Source organism: Adiantum capillus-veneris, chromosome 5 (assembly GCF_014529385.1).
Source record: "Adiantum capillus-veneris isolate H3 chromosome 5, ASM1452938v2, whole genome shotgun sequence".
In the NCBI taxonomy this organism is placed as follows: domain Eukaryota; kingdom Viridiplantae; phylum Streptophyta; class Polypodiopsida; order Polypodiales; family Pteridaceae; genus Adiantum; species Adiantum capillus-veneris.
Genome location: NC_140935.1, coordinates 112,672,558 through 112,681,385, shown reverse-complemented (window position 1 = coordinate 112,681,385; position 8,828 = coordinate 112,672,558). Strand labels below are relative to the sequence as shown.

General features: G+C 42.0%; 1 pseudogene; it reads right to left on the bottom strand.

Moving 5' to 3' along the window:
• Positions 1–3,944: 3,944 nt before the first annotated feature.
• Positions 3,945–4,841, bottom strand: LOC147457930 (putative receptor-like protein kinase At1g11050; annotated as a pseudogene).
• Positions 4,842–8,828: the final 3,987 nt, after the last annotated feature.

Here is an 8,828-nt window from a genome sequence, read left to right as displayed (position 1 = left end):
GGCAGCAAGGAGCTGCACTTCTCGGTTCTTCAAACGGATCACCAGGGCGTGCGTAGAGAAGCTCTGAACTTTCACTCTCTCTCTTACACAAAGTATGCGCAACTCACACAGACAAACTTATGAAAAATGACAAAAGGTTTTTGCATTAAGGTCAAAAGTGGTATAAATACCTTACAATCTCAAACCCTAATGTTCCAATTTAACCATTTACTAAGTCTAAATGTCAAAAATGGGATACAATTTGGAAGCTTCTACAAGCCCCACTATTTACAAAGGTGAAATGACAATTTCTTCTCAATTAAGAAATGATTACAAAGGAAAGTAGTATCCCGCCAGGCAATCATCCTCCGTTGAGTGTGTCCAACTGCTAACACATATTTTCGACCAATCCCACAACCTAACCTTGTATCCCACTTATTCTATTCAAACAAAGACAAAGACTCACACATTCAACATGTATTTAACAACACACCCGGTGCACCTTCAATTATCCTCGTGCAAGATAAGAGGTCTACAACTTGTAGCAAGACCATACAAATACCATGCGATCCTAAGTTAACTGCGCACCTCCATGCAACTTTGCATCTCAAACTAGGAATTATTCTAGAGCTTTGTGGTGGAAACATTGACATTCTAGATGGCCTTGTCAATGGAGCATATAGGATCTTAAGAGGAGTCACAAACACAACTACAAAACAAACATTATGGATCCAATTTGAAAAAAACAATGTAGGACAACGCACTAGGTATGAACATAAACAACTCTACAATCCGTTAATAAACCCACGATGGACACCAATAAAAAAAAATAACTTGTGATTTCCAAATAGGCAAGAACCCATTGAACACTGTCACAATGACACAATTTCCAGTACAACCAACATCTGCAAGAACAATCCACCGTGCTCAAGGGTTGACACTAAACACTCTAGCCTTTGACCCAAGCAAAATCAGGTCACATGTAATGACTTACACTTCTCTCACATGTATTTGTGATCCTACCAATCTCTACCTCCTTCAAAAACTAAATAATGACCACATCAAAGTAGACCACCCGTTCTAGAAGAAATTTACCGCCTTCGTACACATTCAAGGTGGGTTCTAGATCAACGCAACCTTCACGAGTTCACCCAATCCCACTTCATAATACAATCCCTAAATATTGTTTCTCTCTAAAAACACTTTCACAATTTAAGTAGTGACACAAGCTTAATGGCTTCCCATGTTCTCTACCTTCAAGTAACCAAACTGCAAACATACCAAGCTACAAGCATATTACCTCTTGCGGCCCTTCCAGCTTATCTCTATTCTACAAAGAGACAATTAATGTCCACAGGCATGAAGTGGTCTCTACCTTTGACACTGAATTGATAACAACAACCCTCAACCTACCCACAATACACCCTCTCACCATAATTACATTATATCGAAAGCCATCTACCCGACTCTCCTCCTTTCTTCACACACTATCTAATGTTTTGTCCTTCTCAACAAAAAATTCTCCTTCAATAATCTTAGGTGATTTCAATGTGGACGCCAACATAAGGAACCCAAGATATGCAAAGCTACATGAACTACTATCATTGTTTACCTTCCACCAACAAATTACAGAGAACACAACAATCTATGGCTCCACTTTAGACCACATTTGGACAACTAACAACTTCCCTGCCACAATCACAAGGACTAACTACACATTTTGGTATGACCATTCTACCTTATATCTTCTCTTCCCATTTGCCTGACCATCCCAACCCTTTCATTCTCCCCTCCCTCCACAACATACCTTTCTAGCAGGCCCCGTGTACCAATGATTTGAGAGCTTTATACACTCAACCTTCAATGCATTTCCTTCATGATTTTAATTTCACTTTAGATAGAAGCAATGAAGAATTGGAATTGTAAAAACCATGTAATGCTCATGATTTCTAGTAATCGAAGTTGTGTCAACTTTCTTCCATTGCTATTTTAAGATCTCTCTCTCTCTCTCTCTCTCTCTCTCTCTCTCTCTCTCTCTCTCTCTCTCGCGCTCTCGCGCGCGCACGCGTTTACATCATGTGCTTTGTTTTTTAAAGTGGGGCAACATTAAAATTAGAGTACTAGAAAAGGAATAAAGTCAGTTAAAATTCTCTTCAAAAAGAAAAGTCGCTATTTTCAATGGCATTAAAAAGTCTAGCTCCGTCTACAAACTCAAATAGTCATTGCCATGTGAACACAAAGGAAAATTGGACGTTTTCTATTTGAGGTTTTCCCGAACATTGATTTATGTAGACTACGATTGGATAAGAAAGGATGTGTACCATATGTTGGTACATATGTTAAAACCACATACCCAACAAAAGGACCATTTTTAAAGGGTCATTTTTGGGGTATAATCGAACAAAGACTACTCAAAAAATTATATCCCAAGTCCCCAAATAGTTGGTCTAATGGTAAGGCTTTGGTCTATCAACCTATAGGTTGTGCGTTCAAATCCTCCATTGGATCACCTCTAGAGGGACACCTTGTGCTTACCTGGTGTTTATGTTGCTAGGGATCTTGCCCTTAGACACTCGAGTGCATCCTCCTCTTGGGGTGGATCACGGGAGGAGGATGTTCCTAGCTGGTTGCTACGAGTTCTCTCCGTCGTTGCCAACATGTGGTGCATCAATTAGGTGGCCATGGTGATGCCTACGTGTGGCTCTTGCCCGATGATACGCGGTCCTTGCCCGACCATGTTTCATGGCTAATATTTGGAAGGGATAAGCACCTCCCCGTGTGAGCCCTTTGGTGCATCGAAAGAAAAAATTAATATCCCAAATAGACACTTTTAAAATTTGCATAGCACACAAACTTTTTTGAAAAATACTCCGCTGCATGTAGGATGAAGATCCGTGCATATATTATTCTCAAAAAAAAAATTATCAACCTGTGTTAGGCCTCAAAAACATGTATTTTTGGCTTTTAACTAAGTTTTAAAATTCATGATTTCTTATCGGGTACTTTTTTTTGAGAGAAATGGTATACAAAAGTGTTTCTCTATGTCATACAACCTACATTATATCCTTTCTTCTTGGTATCTTGAAAAAGTTAAAGCCAATTTTATTGTATGAGGCGTAAAGGCACTATTGTGGCTCAAGCCACTTCAATGCCTTAACCGAACGAAAAAGTAAAGTGATGCCATGGTCAAAAAGAGGATATGATTTAAGATGGTCTTAGATACAAGCGATGAGCACTAAAGAAGAAGGCAATTTATGAATGTTGCCAATTGGGCTAATTTTCTTCATAATTTTGTTAAGCCTAAGAGGGAGAGCTGCCAAAATGTCACATTCTTGCTTTGATGTTTGGTCTAATAAGTGTTTCTAATAAGGTCTCCAGATATTGGATGATTAGATTCCCAAATAGGAGGAGAGATAATCTTCAAACTATGTGCTTGTCCTCAAAAGGATCAGCTACTAACTCAAATCCCAAGTCACTTTGGCAGTGAATCAAGCTCACTCCAATGCCCTCATTGGATCATTCATCAGTAGATAACACGGTTTTTGCATCCAACCAACAATTCAAGTGTCAAAATCGGGATTTTTAGAACCCAGAATTGTTATTCTCAAAGCATGCCTCTGAATACACTAAGACCAGAACATAAAGTATTAAAATCGTGATCTTGAACCCAGCACTTGATCATCTCCAGACTTACCTCTAAATACATCAAGCAAATATATCCAAAAGCAGTGTCAAAGGTTCTGGCGAAAAATTAACAAGGCAACAATGTAGCCTCCTCATATCCACGAAGCAACAATGTAGCCTCCTCTTCCACGCTTTTGCCCGGTCAATCAGGCAACATGCAGAGAAGATGTGATCAATAGCAGAGAAGGCTTGTCTGAGGCAGGCATGTCCCTGTGCTCATAAGCCCTCCCTCTCTGCATTTGAGCCCCGTATTATTGAGCATTGATGTCACTAGTGCCGGGGATGTCAAAGCATTTGGTCCATTTTATGCATGATTACTCTCTTGTGGATGGGCTACCATGAATGCAAAAATCTTCAATTTTCCTGATTTATCGGGTTGCATGGTTATAATCCCCAATGCACATGATAAGGTGGCATACATTTTACCCAGTTTAGTACTCTGAGGGAGGCAAAAACCTACCTAAGAAGGTCTTCGGTGTAGGCGCGGGGATCCCCAATGCTAGGCATAGAGGACACGCTGGAGTTGCCATCAAAATTGAGAAGACCATCATGTGTCAAAAGGCAGAGGACGGTCGGGAATTTGTGGCACTTCCACAACCCCTTGTAGCATTTTAAAGGCTTGAGCCATTGTGGGCCTGAAAGCAACCAGAAGATGGGCACATAGTATACCAATAAGCACAAACCTTTCCATCACTTTGGCAGGACCCGTGTCGCGAATGCGCCCGTCGACAACGCCCAATGTATTCCCACTCTTCACCATCACCCAAGCCCAGTCTGTAATTAGTGGATACTCACCCCGCAAATCCAATGCCTACCTTCCACTCACCAAAACCAGAAGCAAAACTCCAAAACTATACACATCACTCTTCTCTGTTAGCTGCCCATACAAGGCGTATTCCGGGGCCAGATATCCCTGCGTTCCCGCCACTCTTGTCGTCATATGCGTCATCCCTTCTAACGTCACTTTGGCTAGCCCAAAGTCAGCCACATGTGCATTTAAATGCTCATCTAGAAGAATGTTGTTTGCTTTGATGTCTCTGTGTATAATGGCAGGTTGAACACCCATATGAAGGTATGCAAGACCACGAGCCATATGCACAGCAATAGGCTCTGTCTGCCCACTCTAATACTGGTTTCCCTTTTTGAAAAAGATAGTCTTCCAAACTTCCACTGGGCATGGAGGTGCCCTAGGCTTGTGTTACTAGCAACACAACATCCCCTTAAAGCTGCGAGATTGCGGTGTCGCACGCTGTTGATCACCTCCACTTCATTACTAAACTCTGCATCACCTTCTTTAATGCAATTTTTTAGGCTTTTCACAGCCACTTGAGATCCATCTGGCATGATTCCTTTATATATGATGGAAAACCCACCCGATCCTATGAGGTGACACGTGCCCTTCTCGAGGGATCTACGATGGATGTTCAATCCACCGTCGATCCCAATCTTTGCATGGCAAAAAAGTTACGTCCCCAACCTCCCCGCCTCAGATTCGACCTCCCGCTTGACACCTGTGCTCCCTATCCAGCCCGCCTGTCGCGTTTGCTTGTGATGCATGCAAGTCCAGTACTATAAAACACTGCCCCCCCCTGCTGCGTGGATCCGACAGCCTAAAGCCCCCCCGCCCTGCCGATCACGTTCCTCGTCGTCGATCCCTCAAGTGACACCCCGTGTCACTTATAAACGAGGCCTTTCGGTACTTCCTCGGACAACAAAAACTCCTACGGTGACATAGGCTGCGAGATAAATTGAAAGTCCTATAATTTGACAATTTATTATTTCACCATGTGGAACCTTCAAACCACGTGAGGCATGCCGCATGAGCCTATCATCTCTATGTATAATGTGCATTATGAGGTTGCCAGTTGCAAGCTATGGGTCACCAATTTCTTGAGGTACCTGCACTTTGCAAAAGAGAACTACAACGTAAGTTTGTTGTTGTCGAGCAGACTTGCACTAGAACAAAGCCTAGATGGAGCCAACTCAGTCAAAAATGGTTGTGCTACCTCTCAAGAGTCAAAGTCCTCATTGTGTGAAAGCGACGAAAGGGCAAGTAGCCTCAACACGTACAATAGCTTTTGTAGCTCCCCTCTGGTCACGTCACTTAGTGTCACCTCCCTTTGGGAATTGGGATGAACGGATGATGATCGCTGGTTAATCATGATCATTGTCTAAGGAATGTAAAAGATTCCCAAGGGTCTTAGATTCAAGTTTTGAGCCCACACACTCTCTCTCCCTCTAACCGCTAAGCTATTGTATTCTTGTTGAAAGGAGAGTGCGTGTTAACTTTATAAACCACGTCGTTGCGGTTGAGTTCACACCTAGTTCACGCTTAGTTCAAATCAAGTTCATACCAAATTTGCTGTGGTGCACATACCCTCTCAAGTTGGTGCAGTTAGTTCAAAAATGTGATCCAACCACCCAAATTGCTCTTGCCTCGCGACGTCTAATGTGGGCCATTGATCCCACCTCCCAAGGGCTCCCTAGGGAGGTGTAAATTAGTGACAAGGCCTCCCCGGGCCTCACTCTTCTCCGTCCCACAACATGTGAGCTTTCTCACATCGGTCCCTTCATCCCTTAGAAAATCAAGAGGTGGACACCTTATATGATCGAAACACTCACTCCCTTGTCGCTTATATGAAGTTCAAACACACTCCATATCTAGAAGATGCACATTGCAGCGTTGCATCTAAAAAATGTTGAAGGTGCTTGACGCACCCGTCAATGAAGCAGAATTGGTTAGATCTCTCTCTTGTAGAGCACCCAAGAATGCTTTCTTAAAACAAGGTCATCCAACTTTCAAGTTTGTAAGACCATTTCTCTCTTGGTACATGGGCCTATAGGGTTGATGTATAGTTACTTTTTCTCGATTAAAACGGAGAATGCTTAATTTAGAGAAATTTTGAAATCAACTCCATAACATGCACCCAATACCAGCTACTTCCGTTCTAGAGGTGAAAGAGAATGTGCAAGGTGGTGAAATCATCTTGGGTGGGTATAGATGCTTCTTTGTTACTATTGGGCAAGTGATCATAGGTGGAGGGACTTTTATGCTGGCCAGTTGCAAATTGCACCTTGTTCATAGTGATGTTTGTAGTCTTATGCATATTATGCATAGTCCATCTTTTGGGAATTATTTGTGTTTCGTCCATCTTTTGGGAATTATTTGTATTTGATGACTTTTACTAAGGTACATGCCAATAATTTATGATTTGATAAATTGATAGTCCAATAATTTGACAATTGCACCACGTGGAACCTTCAAAAAACGTGAGGCATTTCCATATCAAGCAACGTGAGCCTATGTATAATGCATTAAGGGGATGTAAGTTGCAAGTTATGCACCATCAAGCTCTGGAGGTATTGCCAATTTGCAAAAGCGAACTACAAAGTAAGTTTAGCTTGTCATTGTCTTGTAAACTTGCACTAGAACATAGCCTAGATGTAGCCAACTCGGCCAATTTAGCTCACAAGAATCAAAGTCCTCATTGCATGAAAGCGATAGAAGGGAAATTATCCTCAAGAGTTGTAGTAGCTTTTGCACTTCGCCTCTCGACAAGATGCTTGAAGTCGGTGGAACTCTACCTTGAAATTTCCCCATGTGAATAACAACTGACTTTGGCCTTCCTTTGGTCTTGCCCTCAGGCCCACAACTCATGAGCCCTCCCCAGTTCCATATGGTATCATGTGAGTGAGGGGTTGTAAATAGGGATACCATAAGCGTATACAATAGTGGTAGCCTCCACTTCTTTTTTATATCTATTGTACCGCGGCAAGAAGGGGAAAGGGAGGGGGGGCTCAAATCTTAAAAGTCCAGTAAATACCTCTCATTTTAGGCAAATGTTATCCCGGATACTTTCAAAATTCTTTAGAACTTTTCCAAAAAATTTACAACATTTCTAGGTGAGGATACAAGTTGGTGAAATATGGTCAAAGATTAGTAGGTGAAGATGATCAAGGAGCTTTGAACATGAGTCATCCCATTTTTTAACACAAGATTACACGAAACCTTGAGTAATTCCCCCACAAAAATTGATTGGGCCCATAGTGGTCATGGTACACTAAGGCATAGGGACCTTGGGTAGGGTAAAAGTTCCCTATTTTCACAAATTTTGATGTTTCAATTATGGCAAGCAATGAAACTTATGAAAGGAGAGAGTTTCCCTAAAGAGTTTTTTTTTTTTTTTTTGCAAAACTCACAATTGTGAGTGGATGATATTAAGAACATCAGAAATATACACCAACCTGGAGCTCAGACCGAGCCTTGAGGGTCAAAGGATTACAAGTTTTCTTCTTGACAGAGAAACCATAACTACTCCTAGGCTTTACTTATTACAAGATGTCATCATGACATGCATTGTTCTAGACCAGTCCTTTGAGTCTTGTTTGCCTCCGATCATGTGGATCGGCACTCTGCTCTCTTGTATGATTTCACAAAATCTTGCCACAGCCAGATCCCCCTCGAACACGCGGCGGTTCCTTGCTTGCCAAATATGGTGAAAGAAGGAGAACCTAATTATTTGAATGCAGACAAGCAGAGTAGGGCATCCCAACCTGTTACTACCAAATAATAGATAAGTCTTGAAGAACTTAATTTGCAATGTCCTTTGAATCCACTTTCATATTTTCGCAGCCATGCCATTGATTTCCTAGCATCCCATGAAAAGGTGGGCTAGGTCTTCAGTAGCTATTCTGCACCCCAAGCAACGATTAGACCCGATTCCTCTTTCTTGTATCTTTACGCCTGTCGACAGAGCACCCCACATCACTTTCCATAGAAATATCTTCATGTATTGAGGCCACCTTGGCTTCTAGACGTTCTCCATGACTCCCTCCCACCGTTTTTCCATCCAGTGCCTCTTCCATAATTTGTTAAGGGGGCTACACCGATTAGCCTCGTGCATTAATGCATGGTAAATGCCTATAGAATGTGGTTTCCAAAAGAGGCTACTGCTCGGCCATCTCCAAGCGTCCATTCAAAGTTGGATTTGCAAATTGGCATCACCACCTTATCAAGCTCTTTCATCACCCTGTAGACTAGTAAGATCTCAAAGCCATTCAGCTGAAATTGGATGGCTAAAGAGTCATCAATTTTTCAGCACTTATTGTTTCGATCGCATTATTGCTCTAGTTGAACGAGCCCCTTATTATTCACAGTCCTCGCC